This window comes from Mauremys reevesii, linkage group 9 (genome assembly GCF_016161935.1).
Source record: "Mauremys reevesii isolate NIE-2019 linkage group 9, ASM1616193v1, whole genome shotgun sequence".
NCBI lineage: Eukaryota > Metazoa > Chordata > Testudines > Geoemydidae > Mauremys > Mauremys reevesii.
Window position 1 is genome coordinate 96522077 of NC_052631.1, and position 26976 is coordinate 96549052.

Consider the following 26976-nt stretch of genomic DNA (forward strand, 5'->3'; position numbering starts at 1 on the left):
TGGGGTGGGGGAAGGTGCCCACAGAGTCACAGCTGGGAGTTGCTTAATTAAAGCCAAGCAACACAGAAAAGGCAACACTTGTTTAGCTCCTCCACTGTTAACTCTTCCATTGCCAACCAGCACACCTCAGGTGATACTTATTGTGAAAGGGTGTGAGCTTTCTCTCAGCCTGTTCCCATCTCTAGCCATAAGCATGAAAACTTGTCAGAGAATCTAAAGATGTTTTCCCTAGGATCAGTAAATCAGTATTATTATCTCCAGCTAGGCCTACACCTCACACCGTGGGGGAGAGGGAAGTGGCCTTTCCACTGAAGATAGTGCCTCCATTCAGGTGAGAAGTGGGGGAGTGACCCCCCGAAGATGAAGGGGGTGGGCTAACTATGCCCCTCATCCATAATGGGAGGTGAGGAGAGATGTCCCCTTCCTGGTCTCCTCCAGAAGACTCTATGGGTGAGTCCTCACTGTGGGACCCTAGGTGGGGGAAGCAAGCAGCAGGGGGAGTCTGGTTCTGAGGGGCTAACAGAGCTGTGAGGAAAGAGAGGGGGAGGTTACAAGTGGGCCTAGTGGGGGAGAGGGCATTAGGCAAACCCTGTCACCCCTCTCCTGGCTGGCTCCCCCCTATGGCCCCTATTCCCCATCCAGAACCTGGATTATGGTGGCTGGTCTAGTGTAGGTACTGGTGCAGGAGCTGGCCCCATAGTCAGAAAGAGCAGTGCTGGCCACCCCACTGCTCATTTGGATTTGCCCTTGCAGGCCTTCCATCATGATGGCAGAACTAAAATTGAACAAGTAGGGTTGTGACCCTAGACCCCAGTGCTACTCACTCCTGCGTCAGTACCTGAACCAGAGCAGCCGAAGCCCAGGCTACCTTCCTCCCCCAACTGTTTGGCCCTAGGCATGGACCCAACTTGCCTATGCAGTGGTAGGGGAAGATGAGGAGATTGGAACTAGACTGGGGTGAGTAGATGCAGAAGGTCAGAGCTAAGATGTGGAGTGACTTGAAAGTTAGACTGGAGGGACTGTGATATGGATGGGGGGGGGTATTAATAATGGAGGTGGTAGGCTCACCTGGGCACTATTTCCACTCAGATTAAAGCAACTAATGATGATATTAGTGTTTTTTATAAATACATCTGAGTAGCCAGTTCCATTGATCTAGCAGAGTATTATATTTGAGTAGATTTAAAAAGAGAGGGATTAGCTGGGGCTCTTTGAACTGTTTCCAGAATTGTCTATGTGAATGTACAAATGTTTGTAACGTGGACAAATTTATTTCTCAACAACACTGTGGTACTAAAGAAATCTTACAAGACTCTGCCTTAGGCAGGTCTATCATTTCTTTAAATGTACATGGACTGTACAGAATTCATCCAAGGGGTGCTATGTCAAATTATCTTCTTTCTTTTCCTAAACTAGGACGATATCGCTCACCCACTGGTCTCCAGAATTCTTTTGAAAAGAGTGAGCATTTTCTAGAACTTGCAATTAGATGGCTTTCTTTATGTATTATAATAGTCTGCGTGGTTCTCTGAACATGCTGTACTGTGAAGTGTTTGACTCCTTGGTTTTTGTAGGGCGCTGTTTGGAAATCCTCGTTGCATCCTTTACGCCTGCATTTTCATTCAGTTGGATTATTTGTGTGAGTAAGGAAAGTGGGATTTGGCCTGTTATTTTTAGAACTAGGCTCCTAGTCTGTTAGTCTGATGCTTTTATTTTCTCCTTTGTATTTTCTGTGGAGGGTCTTTTGAATCTTCAGTAGCTGAGATTTGGAGCACACTAGATAAGGAATTAAAGCCAGCAACATGTTTGTATTGTGGTCTTCTTAACCATAAAATGGATCAACTACTTGTAGTTGTTATACATAACCAGCCTGGTGGTAGTGTTATATTTACTGTTTTTACTGTTATATTCAGTATTTGTGGAGTTTCATAACACTGATGGTTTCATAAGCAGTAATGAGTTTCTAGTGATATACAATAACATAATAGGCAGTGTAAGTATCCTCTGTATTTCTTTTGGTAATGATACATAAGCTAGCTTGGCTAAGAAATCCTTTGAAAAGGAGAACTTGTTTCCGATAGATTTTTACCTAGATAAATAACATCCTGAGCTGAGATGTTAATGATAAGTTTAATAAGGCCCTGCCTTTATTGCTAGTGCCAAATATTGCTATATGGTTTAATTATTTATATTTGTTCCAAGGAGGGGAAAGTGAACTTAATAGAATAAATTGATTTACTGGAACTATTACACTATATTGAGATGCCAGAATATTGTTTGCAAATCCTTGATTAACTGAACTAACGAGGCATGTGAGATGTTGGGAAAATCTAGTATATCACTAGAAACTCACTAGAAGGTTTTGGAATCCCCATCATCAGAGGTTTTTAAGAACACATTATACAAACACCTTTCAGGGAAGGTCTAGGAATATCTGGCCCAGCCTTAGTGCGGGACTGGACTAGATGACCTCTGGAGGTTCCTTCCAGTCCTACATTTCTATTGTTCTATGAATGTTTCAAGACGGCAAGTTACTGTTTCATATGCTACTATTCTGTCTTTCCATAAAAATTAACCTAAATGAATTTGGAGCTGACTAATGAAGGTGTTGTCTAAAGTATCTATTAGTACTGAGTAAAACACAGCTCAGTGAGACCTCCATGTATTAGGTATATCACCTATGAAATACAAGTGACATTTGCATTCCAGTGGAATGTTAGCATATCAAAGTGATACTTCTGCATTCCAGCACCACTTGGAAGTTTTAGTGAGGGTCAGCAGTAAAGGATTAATGATCCATTAGAAATGTCAAAAGAAAATTCCAGCCTATTTTTGCCCCAAAAAACATGACCTTAAAAAAAAACACTTCAAAAGTTTATTTTAGTAGGAACAAATCACACTTCTCAGCGAACATAGGGAGTTGATATTTTCCACTTCAAAAAGGGGGGGAAAATCCATCAATTCTAGTATAAACTGATAAACAATGAAATAAAGATGTGAAGGGATAACTTAGCTTTGTTTTTAATACAAACATCAGCCACAGCACATTAGGTTGAGCCTAGATGCTCACAGATGTGGTTAAACAACCACAAGACTTCTAGCTCTTATTGTGCAGAATTGCCTCATGTGTCTGTCTGAATAGAAAACGTCATTCGTACACCCTAGAAAATAAAGTCTCATGGCTGGTAAACTGCAACCCTGAGACAGCACCATCTACACTCTGAGATCCCGTTAGATAAAATGCAGTATATTTCCAAATCAATGAAGAAGACTCATGTCTCATTTATGTACCCCATGATTATTAGAACCTTACTACAGCTTTGTGAAAATGCACTAATAGGGTTCACTAGTGTATTTAAGAATATTGTGTCAATATCAGTTGCCATTCATAGCTATATTAATTTCCTAATTTCACTGGGAAATTCACTATGCTTTCAACATTTACTTACAGGTAAGGTGCTGTCTTTTCCTACCTTTTTTGCATAGCTCCTTAAAATCATTTGTGTGATAACTTGCATCAGTGGTTATCTTTTCCTGTTTACCTCAGTAAAAGTGGTGCATCTCTACTTCTTGTCATCCTCAATTCCTGATAATTATAAAAAATAACTCTGCAAAGCAATGGCAGGTGTGAGGTTCAGAGCCCAAGTTGGGTATTTAGGTGACTAAGGGCTTGTCTTCACTCCGTTAGTTAGCTGGAGGCAAGCCTAGCTCAAGTGACAGTGCAAAACAACACCTGAGCTACCAAAGGGATTGGATTAGCAAAGGGATTAGATTAGTATGTGATGAGTTGTGTTAACTCAGGTTTTGCCTGTAGCTGCATAACCGCTGTATTACTAGCTCGAGTGTCAGAAGCACGTCACTTTCAGCCCAGTCCCCTTGACAGGCTAGGTAACTTGGGTTTAAAGTCAGGTTGGAGCAAGACTCAATTTATCTCTCAAACTAACACTGCAGTGAGGGCAAGCCCAAAAGCCCCAATTCTTCAAATGGATTTACATGAGAAGGGTTATGTCCTTCTGTGGAGCCCCACTAAAGTCAGTGGGGCTCTGTGAGGGTAAAGGGGCCCACCCTGTAGGATTGGAGCTTAATATTATAACCTTCTGGGACTTTTCAAATGGAACAGTCCTTTGGAAATTTGGAAAGGCATTCTTATTGGCTGTCTTAATTCTAAGCATTAAGTAAATAATTTCAGACTGAGGGTCTTGAATGTGTCAAAACTGTGTATAAATGGAATATACTGTAGAACGGAGTGAGTAGAAACTAGGGCTGGCTGAAAATCTTTTGTTGAAGAAAATTTTTTTTTGACAGAATGCAATTTTTGACTAAACAATTTTTTAGGAAGAGGGTCTGCTTTCTACAGGCAACTTCAACTTTTTTTTTTGTCAAAAAACCAAATACCCTAAACCAAAGTGTTTCCTCCAAAAAATAACCCTAAATATTTTGATTTGGAAATGAGGTTGTAATGCTTCATGGGAGTTGTAGTTCAGTGTTTCACATGCCCATTCTCCTCTATGGACAGGGCTTCCCAGCTGGACTACATCTTCCATGATTCACCATGGACAGATACTCATGATGTATAGCCTCCCCTCTCCCAAGAGTGTTAAATGTGGTGCATTATGAAAGATATAATTCAACAAGAGAGCCTGGTGTATAGAGAAGCATGAGATACCTAAACTATAGCTCCCATGAAGCATTGGGGCAGCATTTCCATCTCAAAATGTTTTGAGGATGAAATTGTTCAGTCTTTGAATTTTAACTGAAAAAAACTGATAAATATTTATTTGTCCAGTTCTAGTTGAAACGACTGTTAATAAAAGTTTAGGGAGTTGCTTATTGACTTCAGATTTTGTTTTAATTGAAAATAAAGTTGCCGCTTTTAACGTTGTAGTGCTGGTTTGTGACCGAATGTTCTGGCTCTCTGTATGCTGCATATTTTTCATCAAGATTACAAGGGTTTTGTTGTTGATGTTATACAAGGGTATACAAAGTACTCCCTGAGTCCTAACCTGCCTGTCTATTGCTATTGTTGTAATCATATTGTCTGTTCTTTGCCAGCAAGGTTTCCAGCTAATTGCCATTTGCTTTTGTCCATAATTGTTCACTATTACAAGTGGTGCTCGAAAAGTCATTTAACATTAGTTTTGCTTGTTGAATTACATTTGAATGTGAACTAAAAGATTGCTGCCCTTGTTTTGTCAATGTGTGATTGAAAGTTAATGTTAGCTCCGTTCTTTTAACTATAAGCTCGCAATATACAATAACTTCTTTAAAAGTTTGCTGCCTCGCAGTATGGGTGAGGTACTGACAAGAAATGTCATTATTAAGGTCTAGTTTGTCTTGCATGTAACTTTCCTTTACACATGTAAAGGAAAATAAGAAATTGGGATATATTTGATCACTCTAAACTATAATGAGTGGGTTGAATTTCAAAGAATTTGTGCCATTGACTCTGCTGGCTCTTGGTCTCTTACTTTTGGGTTAAATCAGAGTTTCTCAAACTTCATTGCAGCGCGACCCCCTTCGGACAATAAAAATTACTACATGACCCCAGGAGGGGGGGACTGGGCTCGCCCAAGCCCTGCTGTCCCTGGGGGGGGAAGCCAAAGCCCAAGCCCCATTGCCCCAGGCTGGGGGCAGGGGCAAAGCCGAAACTGAAGGACTTCAGCCCCAGGCAGGGGACTGCCCCAGGCCCCAGCAAGTGTAAGCCAGCTCCAGTGACCCCATTAAAATGGGGTCCTGACCCACAATTTGAGAACTGCTGTGTTAGAGTAATACTAACGAATGGAAAGTAGCACTGTTCAAAATGTCATTCTTTTTAAGACCTTCATTCCATTTCAACTATACAACAAATGTTCCTCACATCCTTTTTAGAGTGAGACGAAGGATTCTACTAGCCTCTAATAACTGTAATGCACACACTACCCAGGGCTGGTTTTAGGATGTGCGGGGCCCGATTCGAAAGACCTGCCACTGAAATGCTGCCGAAGACAGTGGCAGCAATTCATCGGCAGCTCAATCGGCCGCCGCTGTTTCCAGCGGAGGGTGCGGGGTCCCTCTTCCGGACACTGCGGGGCCCTCTTAGGCATGGGGCCTGATTCCCGGGAATCGGGGGAATCGCCCTAAAGCCGGCCCTGCACCCCCAAAACCAAATGTTTTAAAAAACTGATCCACGGCCTGTGTACCCTTCAGGTTTTGGCCTATATGGTTTGTTCAGAGAGCAATACCAGCCCAATAATATTTTATATAATGGCCCAAGTGCATACCTATGCCTGAATCCTGCTCACTTAACGCTTGTGGGTTAGTTCATGATCTGATCTGTATCTAAAAAGTTCTTATCTAAATGCTTCTTCCCAATTTTTTGATCCTGGGAGGTACAAAGCACCCAACCTCTCACTGAACTCAGTGGAAGTCGTGGTAAATCAGCACCTCTGCATCAGCCCAATACAGTATTTTAGAAGACACTTTGAATGCTTTACCCATTTTGTTGGAAACTCTAAATGTAGAACGAACATTAGTCGGTTATGAGTTCCCCTAATACAAAGGGGAAGCTTTTTCTCATACATGATAAAGCTTCTGAAATGAAGGTAGAAATAATAGTTGTATATCAGGCCATTTAAACTCTCTCTTCAATCAAGATAAAGCTGTAAAGCTGCCAATTACAAAAAAAAAATTCAGATTAAAAAGTCCTTCTCTAAAAACTGCTTTCCATTTTTTAATCTCTCTCTGGAGAGGATATAATACAACCTCCAATAGGTTGAAATGGAATTATATTATTTCTTCCTTTTTTTAAATTTTATTTTACTGAATACTAAATGTTAAGAGCCAAAGGGGGAATGGGAAAGAGAAGATATGAGTTAATTTTTATTATTTTAACAGATACTAATCATAAGACTAATAAACCTTTTGGGCCATCAATTTAAAATGAGACTCTCCATGAAAGTCAATGGAGGTTTCTGCTGTAAAAAGCCATTTCAGAGCATCAGTTTTCCAATTCCTGCTCACTTGAGCCATGTAGGTAGTCACATTGAAGTCCATAGGACTTTTTACTCACATGAGTTGTTTGGCAATATTTTCATTTAAATTCACTCATTATTCACCCGAGAAATTATATGAAGTGAAAGGAAATAACAGCAGACAATTTTAAACACTCCACCACTGTCCTCGTTATCCGCTGTAGTGATTCAATCATTGACTCCTTAAAAATACAGTTGCAAAAATGCACATTCCTATGACTGCCCTCTTTATTTTAAAAACGTATGCCACCGGGGCAAGGAGAAATGTAGGGCTTGATTCTGAAACTCTTAGTTAGCAACTTTGACTTCAAAGAGCCTAGTCGTGTGAGTCAGGTGTGAAAGGTGGGGTCATACTTGTTGAGACGTTTCTTTAAGTCTGCGGCTGTGCAGGTCATCAAATGATAGCAATGATGTTAAAGGACCAGCATTGACTTCAACAGAGTTCTGCCTGAAAACATTTTTATTTCCTGATCTCATCAGTAACACCTAAGATCGTTACAGCTGATTTTAAAAAAAAAAGTTAAAGAGAAAATATGTATATTTTTGTTTTTAGTTTATCAGTGGGTCTTTGACTCGACATAGAAGACAGAAACATTTTTTTTAAGAATAGGAACATTGAGCTAGGTTGACCAGATGTTCCGATTTTATAGGGACAGTCCCAATTTTTGAGTCTTTGCCTTATATAGGCTCCTATTACCCCCCACCCCATCCCGATTTTTCACACTTGCTGTCTGGTCATCCTAATGTTAGCGTAAAAAACACAAAAACTGGTAGAGAACTTGGAGGCAGATGAAGTACCTGAAATTGCTCTTAACTTTCTTTTTGAAACTGACTACATTCCCACATTGAAAGAGTCCCTTTCGATAAAGGATGGAATGGGATGGGACACTTTAACACTAACATAATGGTTTTTGGATGTGAGAGATCTCTAACACATGACTTTTAAAGTTTTACAGACCTACTATAGTTTCCAGTGACTCTAAAATGTAGCTGTTTTTGTGTTAGTGAGACCTTTTCAGCTTCTGTCAATGTAAAATGAATATTGTAATTATTTTTCCCGTTGGATCTTGGTGGCAATGTTGCATTTATAAATAGAATTGGAAATGAAAAGTCTATAGCTGTATGCATTGTAACTTAAACCCTTTTCACATCAATGAAAAAACCACCATTAATGAAAAACTGACTAATACCTAAAGGTCTTGAAGGAACATACCTTCCTTGTGACAATGTTTAAAGGGACTCAGTCAATTGGAAATCTGGACCATTTACAAAAGTGAGTAGAGAGTAATTGTAGGTAACATGCTTATCCCCCAAACTCACTGACTGCACTTGGGACACATCTGACGTGTTTCTGTGCCAAATGATTCAATAGCAGTCTAGTTATTTGATTCCAACAGGAACAGGATTGTTTTTAATCAATGAACAGTAGGTGAAATTATAATCACATACTCTGAATGTGTTTGTAAGGACTCCTGTGCTTGTTCTTTCTGGCACTGTAATACGAGTAATATTCTGCATTACAGGGGGTGATCGAGCTAAGTTAAGCAACTTCAGCTATGTGAATAACATAGCTGAAGTCAATGTACTTAGATCTACTTACCGCGGGGTCCACACTATGCTATGTCGAATGGAGATGCTCTCCCATTGACTCCCCTTGTGCTTCTCGTTCAGGTGGAGTACAGGAGTTGACAAGAGGGCTATCAGCGGTCGATTTAGAGGGTCTTCACTAGACCCACTAAATTGACCGCTGATGCACAGATTGCTGCACATACACGGTAAGTGTAGACAGAGCCTTAATAGGGTCTTTGCACACTCTTTGTAATACAAACTGTTACGCTGTGTTTACAGTGTTTGGCCATTTCTAGAACCACTCACCTTCAGGACATAACGGATATTACATAGGCAGTTAAAGCACTTTAAATGGTGAGCCAGGCTGAATTTCCCAAGTGGGGAATGAAAACATTTAATAGCACAATGAAAGAAACAGGCAAGAGAGGGCTTAGGAATTTAAAACAGGCGGAGAATGATTGTGAGTGAGATCATGAGGATTTGGGACGGGAAAGACACCACAAAGGGCCATCTTGTCTCTTTCTCTGTACAGAGAGGCCGGAGTCACTATTCTATGCTAGAGTTGCAGCCAGCACGCCCTTTCCTGAAGAGAGTCGGGGACGTGCAGGGCTCTGGCCTTACCCCTGCCTGCCACCAGAAATGGCCCAGTGCTGAGGGATGCGCACCAATTCAGAGGGGCAGAAATCAATGGAATCCTGTGGATTTTAACCAGCTGTGGATCTAGCTTGTGGGGCATGCCACACAGTCCAGTAGTTATCCAGCCATGCCTGACTTGTGCGTGCACACACTGAAGGGGTACGCTTTGGGGCTGCGACTCATGCCAGGAACATTCTATACGACGTTGGCATATATTTGTGCCTCTTTCAATGCAAAAATTCTACAGCACTGGCCAAAATGTCTTCTGGGAAGAAAAAATAATCAAAATATTGATGAATAAGGGCTCTATGAAGTGGAGCGGGGGTAGGGGGCGGGATGAATAACTACATATACATGCTGTGGAGTCTATGCTGTCCTTTAGTTACACATGACCGCTGTACTACCTAACAAACTGAACCTGCACTTGAGCATACATCCCATTAAAAAGCCCTACATACTGCACACCTACTAATCTTCTCTTTAATAATCCCCACCGTATTGTTTTCTTGCCGTTGGTCATGTATCACGGTCTAGTATGACTTCATTGATTGCTTCTAAAATATGTGGAGAGAGGATGAGTAATGTCTTTTTGTGTTCTTTGCAAACAAAACCAAACAAAAGTAATGCACTGGATGCCAAATAGCAGATTGTTTGTTCCTTATTGAAAATGCACAAAATATGTTTTTCTGAAAGAAGACTGAAGAGGTTGCCATGGCAATGGTTCTAATTTGAGATCCACTAGCTCAACAAATGTTTTATTTGTGAATTTGTTGTAAGCCTAAATATAATTCTAAACTTGAGGAAAGTCATTGTGAGGACGGTTGTGTGTTCATAGGTTGTCAGCATCCTTTGCAGTAGAGGCTCTCTAAAGTCAGGTACAGGTTAGCCAGGCAGCGGGGTCAGAATCCTCGACAAGAGCAACAGTTTCCTGTAGAGATGTGAGGTGCCTCTGCAGGAGCACTTTGGGCTAGAATGCCACTTAGCAAGGGTATGTCTATGCAGCAGAGTTAACCCAGGTTTTAGCCCCACTTCCCCTGTTGTCCACACCTATGACCCAGGTTTGGAGATGCTTTAAGACAGTGGTTTTCAAACTTCTTTTCTGGGGACCCAGTAGAAGAAAATTGATGCCCATGACCCAGTGGAGCTGGGGATGAGGGGTTTGGGGTGTGGGAAGAGCTCTGGGCTGGGGCAGGAGGGTTGGGGTGAGGGCTGTGGGGTAGGGCTGGGGATGAGGGGTTCAGGGTGTGGGAGGGGGCTCTGGGCTGGGGCAGGAGGTTGGGGTGCGGGAGTGGGTCAGGGATCTGGGCTGGGGGTGCAGGCTCTAGGGTGGGGCCAGGGATGAGGGGTTTGGGGTGCAGGAAGGGGTTCTGGTTTGGGGGGGCTCAGGGCAGGGGATTGGGGCGTGGGGTTGGTATGCAGACTTACCTCTGGCGGCTCCTGGTCAGCAGCGTAGCCGGGGTGCAGAGGCAGGCATCCCGCCTGTGCCCTGGAAGCGGCCAGCAGCAAGTCCAGCTCCCAGGAACCGGTCAATGGGAGTGCGGAGCCGGTACTCGGGGCAGAGGCAGCGCGCAGAGCCCTGTGGCCCCCCTGCCTAGAAGCCTACTTAGCTGGGGGTGTGGGTCGGAACCAGGCTCCACTTCAACTTGGGCTGGAATCCGCCCACTTTACTGCGAGGTTGCACGCAAAATCACTTGAGTGCTGATAGTCCAGTAGTGCTCTTCCTGCAATGTTCCCCAGAGGACAGACGTTCTCCTGCAATTGACTAGGAAAGAATCCTAATGGGCCTCAGCACAAATAACCTCCAGTCACATACAAGTGAGTGCAGAAACAATGAGGACACAGTAAAACAGGTAGGGCTTTGCAGTGAGAATGCTCACACCCAAGCTAGGCTAACCTGGTGCTCAGACATGGGTGTCAGTCTCCCCAGACTCTGCAGTGTAGACACATCCCAGCTTCATCTGTGTATCTCCAATTCTCTGTTTTATTTACCTTCCCCTGGATTTATCAGCAGAAGCAGATCATATGCACCTTATGTCTTCAAAAAAAACCCAAATGGTTTAGCTGTTACAGATGAGAGGGCAATGCAAAACTGACACCTGAAAATCTCAAGTTCGGGTCTTTATGTTATTCTGAAGCCCCTATCTAGTTAAGAAAAAGTCCTGTGTGGTACATTAAATAAACATACATTCATCGTGGGAGAAGAGCAGCCAATTTCTAGCTTCGTTGCCCTATTCATTTATGTAATAGTGGCTGTAGGAAATACATTAATAATATTAGATGCCAAGGAACTGTGATTATATAATTAATAATAATCTTTGATCCTCTAAAGGGATATTTTGCCTGTGCTTTTGAGCCAAGCCTGTTGCTTAGAGCTACTCTTTTTATGCAGTCTGCATGCAACCTTGGATTATACTGATTGGAGAAAATCACTTGAGAATAAAGTTTTCATGGGAAGAGCAATATTGCAGGTCATTTCCAATGAATTCTAATGAATAGTTACTATACTTGTTGTGTTTATTATAGCAATATAATGCCCACTACTCCAATTAACTTAGGGCCTTCAAAATGTCTTTTTTTATAAACCTTCCTTTACCTGGGCTTTTTATAACACAGCTTTGAAGTATGCCCCAAGCTATAGCTTCCCAGGTAAGGTTAGTTCATCAGCAAACATTAGTTGCCAATTAAAAAAAAAAATCAGTTTAGTCAAATTTAATCAGAAAGAATATGTTTAGTATTTCCAGTGGCTTTTTGTGTTGATGAGTAAACCACTTTCAGCTTTGATTTAAAATGTTTTTAATGACTCAACTTTTTTGCATGTTTCTTGTTGCAGGGGGGCGGGGGAATTAATTCTAGTCAGGAGTGTGTAGAACTCCAGGGTGAATTGTGATCTCTTACAAATATTTCTTAATTTAATGGAGGGTGGAATCTCATCAGAAAATACAGCTCTCGTGGCAGAAACTGCAACAGTTGGCCTGTGAGTCAAATCGTAAAACTATAAGCAATAATTTAATATTTTTGATAAAGACTCTTCATTTTTGCAGCAAAAACAACTTTTTTTGTTATCACATGGCACTTTTTCCCAGCCAAAAAAAAGTTATTGGATGTTGGTTTGGGGGGGAAAAAGTAAGGTCAAAACTAAAAACATTCTGCTTTTTTGCACACTTTTTATTTTACCACCAGTAGTAAGAACATCTTTGCACAATGTTACTGAATATATGAACAATACATTTTAAAGGATTCATAGCTATGATTTAACAGTTGGATACTACAGTGCTGGGTGTTACAGAAATGTCTAATGCAGATATGTAGACCTAGAGCCCAATTCAACTTTGGTGTAAATGAGCACAAGATCATTGACTTTGGTGGAGATGTTTTTGCTTACAGAAGGACATAATTTAACCCTTCAAGTTTGCAATCCCTACCAGTCTGAATAGCACTCACTGCCACAAAGACCCCCTTTGACTTCAGTGGACTATGTGTATGGGTAAGTACCGGTATTTCTGCCCCAGGTCACTAGTATGTGGTACTTTCTTGATAATCTATTCAGCCATTTGTTTATAAGTGAAGAACACTTTTAAAGTAGGGACTGGCTCTACTGGGCTTTTTAAAGGAATTCATAGATTTTGAAGGATGTGCTTGATAAAGTCCCCATCCTGAGAAGGAGCAGTGAGGGTCTACTGGGTTGAAGATCTACTTTTCAGAACTGTTCTTTTCTTAAACACAATAGATTGAGCAAGTATCAGAGGGGTAGCCGTGTTAGTCTGGATCTGTGAAAGCAGCAAAGAGTCCTGTGGCACCTTATAGACTAACAGACATATTGGAGCATGAGCTTTCGTGGGTGAACACCCACTTCATCGGATACATGTGGATAGATTGAGCAAATGACCTGAGTATATTAAAAAGTGGTACACTTAGAACCACACCCCGGCAGTGGTTGTTGCTTTAACTGTGTTGTGCAGAATGTCTTTAATGAAAGAGAAAATAAGAAAAAGTGTCAAAACAGGAAAGAAAGCCTTACTTAGGCTCTGGGGGGAAAGTAGTCCAAATCCCTCACTAGAGGAGTAAAAATTACTGGAACTGTAGTGATATTGTACTTTGGTTTTTTAAGTGGTCTGTGGTCAACAGAATACATAAAACCAAATTCTCTGCAGTTGATTTTGGCCCATACATTTGAGAGTTATATATAAACATTAGATAGAAATCCCCTAGGCCAGGGATCGGTAATCTTTGGCACATGGTTCGCCAGGGTAAGCACCCTGGCGGGCTGGGCTGGTTTGTTTACCTGCTGCATCCGCAGGTTCAGCCGATCGTGGCTCCCACTGGCTGTGGTTTATCACTCCAGGCCAATTGGGGGCTGCTGGAAGCAGCGTGGACTGAGGGATGTGCTGGCCATGGCTTTGGGCAGCCCCCATTGGCCTGGAGTGGCGATCCGTGGCCAGTGGGAGCCGTGATCAGCTGAACCTGCGGACGCGGTAGGTAAACAAACCAGCCCGCCCAGCCTGGGTGCTTACCCTGGTGAACCACGTGCCAAAGGTTGCCGATCCCTGCCCTAGGCAATACTGACTCCCAAAAATATCCAAAAAAGCACTTTGTATTCTATAAACTGTAGCAGCCATACACGTACACTGTTTCTGTTCCAATCCATAGAAAAACAGCTCCCAATTACAGTGTTCCTGAAATCCTTGCGTTTTGTGGGAATTCCCTGGTAGCAAGTATGTGATAATCAGATAGCCTTTGACTACAGAATTTTCTTTTCCCATGCAGGTGGGTCACTAACCCAAGATTCTTTAGGACTCCAGGTGAGTCTCTCAAGAATTGGTGGACAGCCTATAAGCATGATCTGGTTATATTCACATTATTTTTTCTAGGCCGTTCAGTCTTCAACCAACCAAGTCTTAGAACTTTTGGTCTTAAGGTTGGAATCTTTGAGCATGAACCCGTATCTCACAGGGAATTTAATCTATGTGATGCAATGATTGGGCTAATATTAACCTGCAATTACTCATTTTTTAAAACCTCCCCTTTACTCCCATTGTTTTGTTCCTCACCCATGTTTGTTTGCCCTCTGCCTGCTGTGTCTTGGTATAATCCTAAATGATGAGCTCTTCAGTGCAGGGACTGGGTTTTACTCAATGTACAGTGTCTAGACAATGCAGCCCCAATGACTGATCTGGAGTGTCTCTGCTACATAAATATAAATAGCAATAATAGGGGATCCAGCCTTTTCTGAGAGTGCACCTTTTTTTCTTCCATAGAAAGTGCAAGTTTTAAAAAAAAAACCTACATTTTCTGCTTTTATCATTTTGTGCCAGATGACCATTAATGTTAATCAAAGGTAGTTTTCTCTATTTTTGTCTATTTGCTTTTTGATAAATTATCATTTGCTAAGAGATAAGCACCCTGTAAATGCAAAGCCACATTTCTTTTAGAATTCCAGCATGAACAACCAAAGCTGTCTGTAGCATCAAAGGTCATTAAAATTGAATGCTATGTAAAGTTCAGTAATCAATGTATCCATTTAGTAAACTTTTTTTTTTTAATGCAAGCTTTTAGTCCTATTGCTTGACTGAAATGCCTTATTAGTATTCAGGTGTAATCATTAAAAGCATATTCCGGATTTACATTTTAAGTCAAGATCTAAAAAGCTACCTCTGGCTTTTAAGCTTGCACTCCTTAAATTACTAAAAGGTTCTTTTGTTATGGGATGTCAGTTTTATAAGGTACTCCTTTAGTTTCTCCTCTCTAGCTTCTATAATGTAAACCCTGAATTATGTCTGCATGGAAAAATGAGTCTTTTTTTTCCCCCTCCCACTGGGACAATACAGGCATTTTTTTTTTTTGTTAAAGCTGATTCTAAAATATTTTATTTGGCCACAGTACACGTATGAATCTTACAAAAAAAGTCTCACCTTTTTCATTCCTCAAATATTCTTAGCTAAAACTCAAGATTATATTTTTTACACAGCAGTGTTCTTGTTCATTCTATTTCTCTTGGTCCAGCTAGACCAAGCTATTTTTATATCCTGCTGTAAGGCCTGCAGCCTTATTAAGCCGTCCTTTGTGGAGAGTCTTCATCTTTCTTCTTGTTGACATCGTCAGGCTAATTCCAATGGTAGTTATTTGCTTCAACAAAATTGAAGTTTATCATGATGCTTGTGTTCCAAATTATCAGAGAAGACTTGTAGAAATGAATACATCTTATTATCTAGTCATTTGTTCTACAACTAAAATCATATGTTTCCTGTGCTTGGGTCAGATCCTGTGAAGTGTTTGTGTTAGTGGGCTGCATGGAACCTTTTGCAGGTTCAGGAGGACCTAGTCTTTTTATAGACCGCGCTCTCTCTATAAAGGGAGTTACAAAAAGGGGGCAGAAAAGGGATCTAGAGGTCACAGTTAATTGCAAACTAAATATGAGTCAACAGTGTAACACTGTTGCAAAAACAACAAACATCATGCTGGGAGATATTAGCAGGAGTGTTGTAACCAAGGCAGGAGAAGTAATTCTTCTGCTCTACACCACGCTGATTAAGCCTCAACTGGAGTACAGAGCCAATAGAGGTTATGGAATCCCCATCATTGGAGGTTTTTAAGAACAAGTTAGACAAACACCTGTCGGGATGGTCTAAATAACATTTAGTCCTGCCATGAATGCAGGAGGAGACAGGACTAGGTGACCTCTCGAGGTCCCTTCCAGTCCTATGATAATGAGATCTATTCAGTCCAAAACTTGATTTCCATCTAGTAAAGCAAAGTCTGATTCAGAAGAAAAATGCTGCTAGGGATTGTTCCACTTGAATTCGGATTAAGGGCTTCAACAACACCCTAATTATTAACAAGGATAACTTGCTCACCTGCCCATGCATCCTTAAGGAAGAATAAATATTTTAAGGTATGTGAATTCGTAGATAACAATTGATATTTGTTACCAATTGATGGCAGGCTATATGATGTTAGTTATCTGGTTCCCAGTGAACAGGTAGAAAAAACACCAGGACAATTGGCACTCATAATAACGATCCCAACAAAGACAACAAGAACTGAATATACATGGAGACAGAATTACCCCCTCTCCACTGATGATGGTTGCTTCAGATTAGGGTTGATGCACATTGATGCAGAAATGTAGGAAGCTGGCAGTTCCACTCTGTGTGAGGAGAGAAGAAATCAGTGTCCTGAGTTGCTGGCCCTGCACCTTTCAGAACTGAGCACTAATTTGATGGTTTACTATCCATCCGATGACTTGTATTGCACACATATAGGGCATACAGAAATTGCCCCAGTTTCATCTGAGCTGATATTGATATGCCAACTGCAATGCACTGATATGCTCCAGATACAATAAACATTGAGGGCCAAGTAGACTCCTCATCCTGCCTCCAATTTTGCACTATAATCAATGGAATAGAATTTTGATGTCTAGCTTCCAGGTTAATCACTTCATCATTTGCATCATAATGGATTGCTGGTGCTAAACCATAGGTGCAAAATTAGAGGCCACTTGGCTTTAAATTACTATGATTTATTTCCTATTTTAAACAGGCTTTTGTCTTTTTTTAATTACAAAATCAGACCAGGTTTGAGACTCTGGGAAAAATCAATAAGAAGGATTGTTTTTATCATGAACAGTGATTTTATTTTTTAATTCAACTGACTTTTTTTCTGTGCTAACCAAAAACAACGTCCATCCACATACTGTGGGGGGTGTTTTGAAGCTCCTCTGAAAGACACCCTTACAAGAAACATGCAGCCAGATCCTAACCTCCATAAGAAACATTCACCCCAATTCTTTCCTTATGTCTGGCTGCACTCTGCTAAAAGTCATTTCCAGGCGATTTGCTGTTGTTTTTTCACAACCTGCTATGCCGATTTACATCTCTCTACAGCCTGACTGCACCTACATGATGGATGACCTGTGTAACCTGCTCTTATCTTTGCCAGAGCTCCACTCAACCAGTGCTGTTTCTTAGACAGAACATGAACAAACAGGCTTATTTTCCTTTGCGCCACATGAAAGGTCCTTGCACATGCTGTTGCTGGCTGGCACGGATGATTCACACACAGCTGTCGACTCACTTCATAGGCCAAGAGCACAACCTCCTTTTTTAGCTCTGTCAGAGTCCCATTGCCATTGAAATGGGCTCCCAGCTTTAGGAGCCTGCCAGACTCAACCCCCTTTATAGTGTTAACGTGTTACCCGCAGAGAAAACACTCACTTTCCCTTAGAGCATCTAAAAACTGAATGCACTGAGAGGTCTGAGAGGCAAGACTGCACAGTGGAGTCTCCTGTCATACTCGGTCCAGGTTCTCTTCTGTGGCCAGTCTGGGACACAGGACCACTCTCAGATTTTTCTCATTATTATACACAGATTGACACATCCTCCAGGGTCTATGTGGTTGTGGAAGGTGTCCAGTGCAATATCCTCTACCCTGTTGTTAAATTTGTCTTTTTTCCTTTGAGGCTCTTGGAATGTCACTTTCTGACATTCGTTCAGGGGATGTCCATGCTGCTTTTTAAACCCCAGTCTGTGGGACCCCGGCTTGTGGATTCAGTGTTTCCAAGCTTGCACTTGAGCATCCACGCTGCACTGTAAACCTGGGTTTACAGTTGCTGGACCCAGCTCTCACAGCTGTGCTAATGAGGCCATACTTCAGTACGCAGACCTTCTGATTCAGGTCTGTGGCTTAAGCTGCATCTGTACTGAAAAATGATAGGGCTTGGACCTGAATTACAACAGCACTTGGGCTTTGAACAACCCCCAGTGGTGCTGGGACAATTTTTATAGTGGGGGTGCTGATGGCAGAAACCATGTATTTGGGTTGTTAGTGCTACTTCAAGCTGGGGGTGCAGCAGCACCCCTAGTTCCGGCACCAATGCCAACCCTATGAAAGGGTTCTAGGACCCAGATCCGAGTGTTGCCAACCCAGATCAGACTGATTTGCATGGGGACAAAACAGGGCTTGACCTCAAACCTAAGTCAGAGCCTGGACTTCGTATGCAGTATAGACGTACCCTTAGTCACTCCAGTTTATGTGACATCTATATTTGGGTTAAAGTCTCTGAGAGAGGGGAAGCTCTTACCAAAGGCAGACAGATCTTTACCACTTCAGCATCCAGACAGATGGTGGGGGTATGCCTCTTTCTGAGGCTTCTCAAGGGCTTATCCCCACAGATCTGCCAGGGCTGTACTCTGTTCACTGTGACTTACGCTGCTTTCTAGATGAAAATCCATGTACAAGAGAGTCAACCCACCCCCTGGTGTGTGGGTGTGCAGTCCTTTGCGCTCTCCCCCTCCTGCCATTCCAATTACTGCTTAGCAAAACACTTTTCTTTTCTGCTCTCTCTCAGTTCGACAATCACTATTTATAGCCGTCTGCATGATAAACAGAAGTAAATTTACTCAGGTTGGGCCTTGGAGGAATATATCGTCATTTAGGGCCAGATCATCCCTGAGCATTGTCCCGGTGCAGGTGCATTTGAATTGGGGGGGCAGGGGAGAGTGCAAAGAACTTCACAACCTACCCCCCATTGCGCACTCTATACAAGGGCCAGGGACAATCACAGTCCTCGCACCTGTGGGAAAAGGGCTGTTTCTTTTGTGCTCCCAAAGTGAACAGGGAGTTGTGGGTCCCTGGCTTCTCTGCCACCTCACCACTAGCTTGCTTGGGGCAAGCAAAGTCAGTGCAGCAGGCTGCATGCAGAGAAATCGGGGGAGGGATTTTTTTCCCCTGCAGACACCCTGCAGTGGTGCGATTGTGCCCAAATCCCAATTTGGAGCTGAGGCTAAGAGCCACACTATAACCTGGAGGAAAAAGTTATTTGGGTGGCTTGTTGCAAAAACACTGGCATGGCTGCAGCTGGGCTGAGATCTGCAAAGGGCACAGCCAGTTTCCCTTGACTACAGTGTGTGCCTTTGGTCTTGAGACTTGATTGGCTAACTGTGGACTGTTACAAAGCAAACCCCTCCAAAGTCAAGGGCCTCTTTCTGAGGTAATTGATGCATGGTGTTGGTTTCCCAGAGAAACTGCATCTCTCTCGAGTCTAAGAGCTAGACCTCATTATTGTGTATCTCACTTTGTTTCTTTGGAGCTAGTTTGTGCCTGCAAGGCACAGCTCCTGAGTAGGTGTTGAGCTGCCTTGCCCGCAGGGGAGCTCCAGGACGAACTGGAAAAGGATGTAAGGGCTAGTCACAATCCTTCTGTTTTAGACTGTACTGCTCTGGTCAGGTGTCTGTTACTCTAGCAGGGCACCACCCCCATAATAATTCCTGTGTTCATGCTGTCAATAGGCATGATCAAGTCTAAGCTTACACCTGGGGGGATGCTCTCAGCTGCCCAGAGCTAAAGGCCATGAAGAACAGGTACAGGAGTGAGGCCAGAGGTCCAAAATCAAGGATCCAGAAGGGGACACTGATCAGAGAACCCCAGACAGCGCCCGCTGCTCCTCAAAGGTGTCCAGGGAGCCAGTGGACACAGCCCAGAGGAACTCTGCCTGCAGACATGACCTGAGGGAGGAGCGGAAAGGGGCCCCACAGTTGCAAAGCATCTCCCCGTCCAGAATCCTCCTCCTGGTAGGATGGACAGCCACTTTAGCCAGCGCCAGGAGGTGGTTGATGAGGAGGTCTCACGACTTCATGGGCCCACGGATAGGGTGTGCGTAAATCAGGAGGTGAGGAGAAAAGTGCAGCCAGAACCTGAGGAGAAGGTTCTGGAGGAACCAGAAAAGGGGCTGCAACCTGGCGCACTCAAGGTAGACGTGCATCAGGGTCTCCCTCATGTTGCAGAAGGGACAAGTGTTAGGGAGGTGGGGTGAACTGTGCCAAGTACACGTCCGTGCTCACGGCTTCGTGAAGGAGCTGCCAACTAATATCCCCAGCAGGCCGAGAGGCCAGGGTGGAATATGGACTCGCACACTGGGGCTTCTCGCCCTCTGCAGATGGAAGGAGGTCCCATCACTTGGTGTCAGGGCAGGACACGAGGTTGCGGGAGTGAAAGGTATATAAGCTAACATGAGCAATTGATGTTTTGATGCTGGCATGAGAAAAAGAGCATTCAAAAATCAAACAATACTTTGCAATGTGTTATCCAAGCTGACACTTCAAATAAGTCATCATTGTCATCCATTATTCCAAATGGCAGTGGTTCAGTGGTTAGATATACTGTCACTTTAACAGACAGACAGCCAAACAAGTGTAAGTTTAGGGTTTCCCAGTCAGTGATATTTTACTGTTCTTGGATATCCATCCTGAGCCGATGCACTATTGGTTCAAGGCACGTGTTATGGGTATTCTGCCTCAGGTTGCACTGAGTTTCAAAGTGAAATACTATGGTTAGGTTGGGCCTGGCACTGTTGGGGATGGTGATGGTGGAAAGGACCTTGTCATTTACCCCCTGTGTCTCTGCATTGGGCCAGGAATATTCCTGGAATGCAAAGACTGGGGAGTCAAGTGTGGATAGCAGAATTAGCCTCCCATAAGTGTATGGGGAGGAACTGGATCATGCTACATCTCCCATCGCTTGCTAGTAGAGATGTATTTGTATGGTGGGAATGAGTGTGCATCATATAAAGAGGTGCACGTACAGCCTTCAATCCATGTTTCCAGAATACTGGGTCTGCCGTACCTCTGGGGTAGACTGCCAATGTATTGCCTCTCTCACCTTCCCTACCTCATCTCAGGCAGTGGTTGAAAGACACAATTTTGCTGGTAACTTTATCCTATTTTGAATCCAGCAGAGTAACGTAAACAGACCTGACTACCCAAAGTGCCGGGTGCATTTCTTTGGCCTTGCCTTTTTTAACATAAACATACTCCAACAGGTGCCTGTGTCTTTATGTGTGTATCTAATAGCATTTAAAAAATACACCAAACCCTATACAACCACCGAAACTAGACACTCAACTGCACATGCTTCTCCCTCTGCGAAAAGGATGAGAGAACAAACACTGCATGACTGGTGTATAGTCCTATTGCTTGTTGCACTGTAAAGTACTCGTACAACGGGAATGAGCATGGTATAAGAACCTATATAGAATAGAATCCCTATTTTGTGGGATTTTTTCCATGGCATGGGCCCAATACAAAGACCCTTATGCCCTGGATGACTTTCAGGTGAGTTGACCATCAGGAACTGAAAATAAAATGAATCTGAGTGGAGAAACTCTCCGAGTAGATAACGACAATACCTTTTGCTTAGAATTTTAGATGAGAATGTCTAGGGACTTCTATGTAAGCCATCCGAGGTCATGTTACTTGATCTTTGAAGACTCTGCATCCCTGTGCCTGGAAGGCCAGAGCAGGAGAGGATTTTAATGCTCATGAGAGTACTAAATTTGTTGGTCTGAGACTGAATTCCTCTAGTTATCCACAAAGCAGGCAGTAGTGGCACAGGCCCCGCTTTTATCTTAGCATTGTTCCTCATCTGTACAGATCTGAGGAGTGTAGAGGGACACCTCGTAGGAATGAGTTGCATCCTTGGTTTCTCTTCTGATGCTCCCAGTTCAAGGCAAATGTGGTAGTGATTTCTAGGATGTGGATATTTTGTCTACTAGGAACTGGACTGAGGCCACTGTTTATATTCTGGATAATAGTATTTATTATTAGCTGTGAGTGAGTTTGTCTGACTTATCTAGTTCCATCTACCAGGGCAATTTGGTGCTGGTCTTACTGTCTTTCTGACAAAAAGTATGGGAAGGCTCAATCTAGTTGAGATTTCCACAGTGGTGATATAGAAGGTCGAATGGACTCTTCCTAAAATAAACATCTGAGACCACCTGAACATAAATGATTGCTGAAATCCACCCAAATCATTTCCTTCAGTATCTGAATTTGGAGCAATTGTCCTCTCATTTGGCCAGCAATTTGCTATTCCAGGCACTAATCAGAATGCCTAATTGTCTGTCCTATTGTGAGAGAGACTTGCCATCACACTAGGATTAAGAAGCCCCTCTTATCAAACTCTAAACTGCAGCTTCGCTGGTGATCTACAGTCTCTTTTCACCCTAAACTTCACTCCAGGTCGGTCAACCAATACCTCTTTCCCTACTTTTCTCAAAGAATTAAAGTTAGGGTATTTTGCTAGCTATTGTAATGAACAGCATAAAAAAAAGTCATCTGTGTGTAAGAGTTTGAGGGCTAAAAGGGTAATTAAGAATTATTTAAATTTAGATTTCCCCCACCCCCCGCACTGGACAGAGATGGGCACTGAACTGTTAAAGATTATGGAAACAGACCTTGGCATCTACAGTGAGGAGAATAGCCACGTTGACAACAACTACAGTATGTTAATGGCGATCATGACATTGATATTGATGAAGTATTATGATGTGGGGGAGAGCCACAATGATATTAGGCTGCTGGTGGCTAGCTGACAGTCGCCTGTCAGGGGTGAGTAGGGTGGGGGTGTGTGTGTACGCTCATCTTATCTCTAGGCAATATGGCCAGATTCTAATTATGCCATAGTCCATGCTAGAGTCTTTACAGTATTGTGGGTGGATTGGGGAATGCAAGGCCTCTCAAGGAAAATTTAGCTATTTATTTCCAAATTTCTCATTCCTTTCTTTTTATCTTTCAAGGCAATGGTGCTGAATTCTAATGAGAGAAAGCTCGTGTGAACTGTGCAGTGCTCGGCGTGTGATGGTTACAAACTGAGCCCTGCAATTTGGTTTGTGAAGATGTGACCACAACCCAGCCCCATTAGGCTCAGTTGGAGGTGTCAGCCCAATGGATTCTAACCTCCAAGAGAACATCCCACCCTTCAGCATGCTCTGGGACCTCCTCCTTGCTATTGCCTCCTCCCGCTAATGGCTTGGGCCCCACCCACCCTTGTGCATCTTGGCAGGCGTGACCAGTGTCATCGTCATAGCGTTTAAGACCAGAAGGGACCATTTAGTCTGACTGTATAACACAGATACCACCCAGACCCTGCACACTAAACCCAATAACCAAAATTAGACCTAAGTATTACAATCCACAGGGAGACTATGATGAAGTGAGATGTACTCAGATACTCCCATCAATTAACTGGCCTTAGTAACCCCTGAATAATGGTAGAACCCAGCTCGGAAAGAACAGGCAGTACTAAGAGAGAGCCAGGAAGTTGACAGTAGAATGGGGCTGCAGTGAAGGCGCCTGTAGCCACTTTCTGGACAGTCAAGAGGGAAATAAGGGAAACTAGTTGGAGAGGGTGTTAACCTTGAGAGTCCTCAATACAGTTGTGTGCTTTCAGTCCGTGGATAATGGTATACAACACAAGCATGTTGCAACGCTATATTGAGTTTTTTGCAGCCACACCATAACATCACAAGTCTACTTGAGCATAGTCGCAAATCATCTTCTGGCTTCGTGCTCATCCATGAGGTAGGAGCACACAGCATCCTGAATTTCCCTGGCCCACTGGGAACCTGGAGCAGTGTGTACATGAGTTGGGTCAGGCTGTCCTGTACAGGCTTCAGAAAGCAGTTCTGTCCTGTGATCACTCACTGTGGAAATAGTCCTGTTTGCATTCACAGACAGGTGTGCAAAGCATAGCACGTTAGCATCCAGCCAGCTCTGGAGGCATTGTCAGTGGGCTTTCAGACACTCCAAGGCACACTCCACCATTGTTCTCTTTTCCTTGCATCAGTGATGTCAAGGTACAGCTTCATTAGCTATGGTAGGAACAAGTACGAGGGTTGCCCAAAATAAATGCTGGCACAGAGACTTCATACATAATTTCATTTCTGGGGAATAAAGTCCCTTCTTGCGCCCTGTGGTACAGTCCTGACAGCCTGAGCATTCTGGTGTCACAGACCTATCCTGTGTGTCTGACATAGGTGTTCATGAAGTGACCCCTGTAGTCCACTCTGCTTTGGAGATCCAAAGAATAGTAACCTTTTCAGTTGATGTATTCACTGACCCCTTTCAGTGGGCAAAGTTTAGGGATGTGGGTTTTGTTGAGGGCCCCCTCAAAGTTCGGAAACCCCACCCTCTGAAATCCTGCTATAACTTCAGAAGACCTCAGTGATGGCAACCATCTGTTGGTAGATCACAGTAGTGATAGCCATGCACACCTGTACAACAGTGCCCTGAGAGCTGACTTCCCAACACCAAACTGGTTTGCAACTGACTGCTAACAGTCAGGGGTTGCCAGCTTCCAAATGGTGATGGTCGCCCATTTCTACACCAATATGGGTTTCCAAAATCAAGTGGTCTGGCACTGGATGGTTGGTGCAAGCTCCTTTTACCAACCTTTTTTTCAAAATCTAGCAGGCTAGTCCATCTTATCACCCTAGCTTTCTGCGATCTAATTGTTCAGGTAGACAAGTCCTAATTTATTATTCATTGCCGGATGTAATTTGGGGTGCTGACTTTGGTTGTTGAAGGCTGGTTCTCTACTGCATTGGATGCATCATTTAGTACACCTGTGCAAAGTGTAAAAAATGCTATCATGTTGATTTGGAAGTGTATCACATTCATTTTGTGCAGATGCAAATGCATACACAGGATGCAGTGCAGTTGGGGCATCAACCCCTAAACCTCTAATATAATCGGGATCCTAGCTACCAAGAATGTTTTCCTATCTTGTACCATGAAAATTTAAATCAAGTGAAACACTCCATTTGAAAGACAACAGATTGGAACGGAGTATTTTCAGTGGAAGACCTTTGCCTAAGGAATTCACTGTCTCCACTGGTACTGCATACCCCGGATCTGTTGATTTCCAGTGCAGGTGCAAAGCTCATCGCTTTTCTAGCTCTCTTTCAGAGATGGTGGGAGTAGCCAGGATGAATGTTACGTTTATTATTTTAGTTGGGGGTGAAACTTTTTTAGCTTGATTAAAATGGTATTAGAGTGTGAGTTTATGCAAGATTAGTACTTAGGCCCAGAGACACACATAATGGATGCAGTTTTGTGAATACATTTTTTTTAAGTCCAAGTGCTACCACAATATAAATAATAAATAACAAAATCCAGACAGTTTATTTTGTGTTAAGCATTGGGGTATCTTTCTGAATCCAACCCTCAACCAAATTTTTATGGGTACTTTATAGGCTTAGAAACCCGGTAGCAGCTAGTTTGTTTTGGGCTTATTTCTAATTTCAATGAATTAATAACAAAAAATTGTCTCTGTAGTATTCTGCAGATAGCAGTCCATCAAGAAAATGAAAAATCAAATAGTTTTACGCAGTTTACAGTAACTACTAGTCCTTGGGAGATAACCGAATAAATACAGTAAACTAAATCATTTTGCAAACTTGGTTCAACAAACTTTAAAATGATAAAATAAATCTCACTTTCTCTCTTGAGTTTTGGTGTTTTCCCTGTCCTTGCTAAGGATGTAACTCATTTGTTAAGTGTAGCAATAGACTTGGTCTGCAGGCTGCTGTACCTGAAATAAACAGTCTTTGTTCTTACCTTTCAAGTCAGCAATCTGGTCGGGTAGATGTGCATGACAGACTTTTAATAAATAAAGGCATAATAAAATGTAGCTCAACTTTATTTTTCCCCCCGTGTATTGTAATATCAAAAAGATCTTGGCAGGTATTCTAATGATGCAGTGGCAAGTATAAGCATAATTATTCCTGATGCGTGCGGATGTAAAAATACCTTTGTTTTTGGCCAAGATTAAAAGTGAAGCTTGCCTTGTTGTGACACATAGGAGGAAATTACTTTGGGCGGCATGAATTTCATCACCTGGTTACTCAGCTTATTTCTTTCATTCAAAGTCTTCAGTTGGTTTGAAAGAGAATGCAGGGCCAGGGAGATATGCCTCTCTTGAAGTCTTCATAATTCCCATTACCATTAATTGGAGTTACAGTCCTGAACTGAGATAAGTGCACATATTGCAGTTGTTTTCTGGGCTGACTTTATCAAAGGTGTTCTGCATATAAGGAATGGGGGAAGTGGCTGTGCCTCTCCCTCCCCCACATCCCTCCTTTGTAAGGAAGGTTTTAGAGGTGTTATATTTTAGGAAGTCAATAACAGAGTCAACAGAGCCAAGTGAGAACTGTGCAGAGAGATGGGGGCTGAAAACTATAGAGTTTGCTGGAGTGGAAGACATTGGAGGGTTGGGAGGAGCAGCAAGTAGAGAGGAGCCAGTGAGTTGTGGGGTTTTTTTCCAAATCAGTAGTCAGAGAGGGGAAACTTGGACATGGAGAAATCAGAGTGGGAACAGCATGTAGTAAAGTAGAGGTTGACCAACAAATGGCTGGTTGTTTTGGTGAGCGGGAGAGTTGATCCGGGGTTGAAGGTCAAGCAAGGAGTCAGGGTGAGGAGACAAGAGACTAAGGGGTGGACAGGATGTCAGGTGAAGTCTTTGCAGGATGAGGGTTGTTATGGTGTGAGAGAGGGACAGCTGGGAGTCAAAACTGGAGGAAGGTGAATGGGGAGGAGCCAGGTTGATAGAAGAAGGAGAGAGGAGGGGGAGAGAAAAGGTGGGAGGAAAAGTTTGGAAGAGGAGAGACGTTCAGCGCCTGACCCTTTGGAATACTTGGAGCGAGGAGCATTTGCGAGAGCAGCTGTCCTAAGAGATCAGCAGCAGGGGCAGTGTCAGAAAGGAGGATCCAGGGTTCTCTGAAAACTGGGAGGGGAAGAGTCTGTGGATTGTACTGCTCTTGAGTGGCAGAGTGGGTGCTCCAGCAGGAGGAGGGAAGTGGAATGTTGTGAATGGGGAGGTTCTCGCGAAGTGAATAAAATGGTGGAGATAGAGGAGTGGGTCAGGATGAGGCTGATGTCATTGAAGTCAGAGAAGGTCTGAATACAGGAAATAGATTTGGGGGGAAGGG

General features: G+C 43.0%; 1 long non-coding RNA gene across 1 annotated transcript; it reads left to right on the top strand.

Moving 5' to 3' along the window:
* The first annotated feature begins 320 nt into the window (after nucleotides 1-320).
* On the top strand, nucleotides 321-25724 carry LOC120372147. The gene is made up of 3 exons (XR_005584745.1): nucleotides 321-450; nucleotides 22379-22489; nucleotides 22786-25724. It is a non-coding gene; the product is annotated as an uncharacterized LOC120372147 (long non-coding RNA).
* The last annotated feature ends 1252 nt before the right edge of the window (nucleotides 25725-26976 follow it).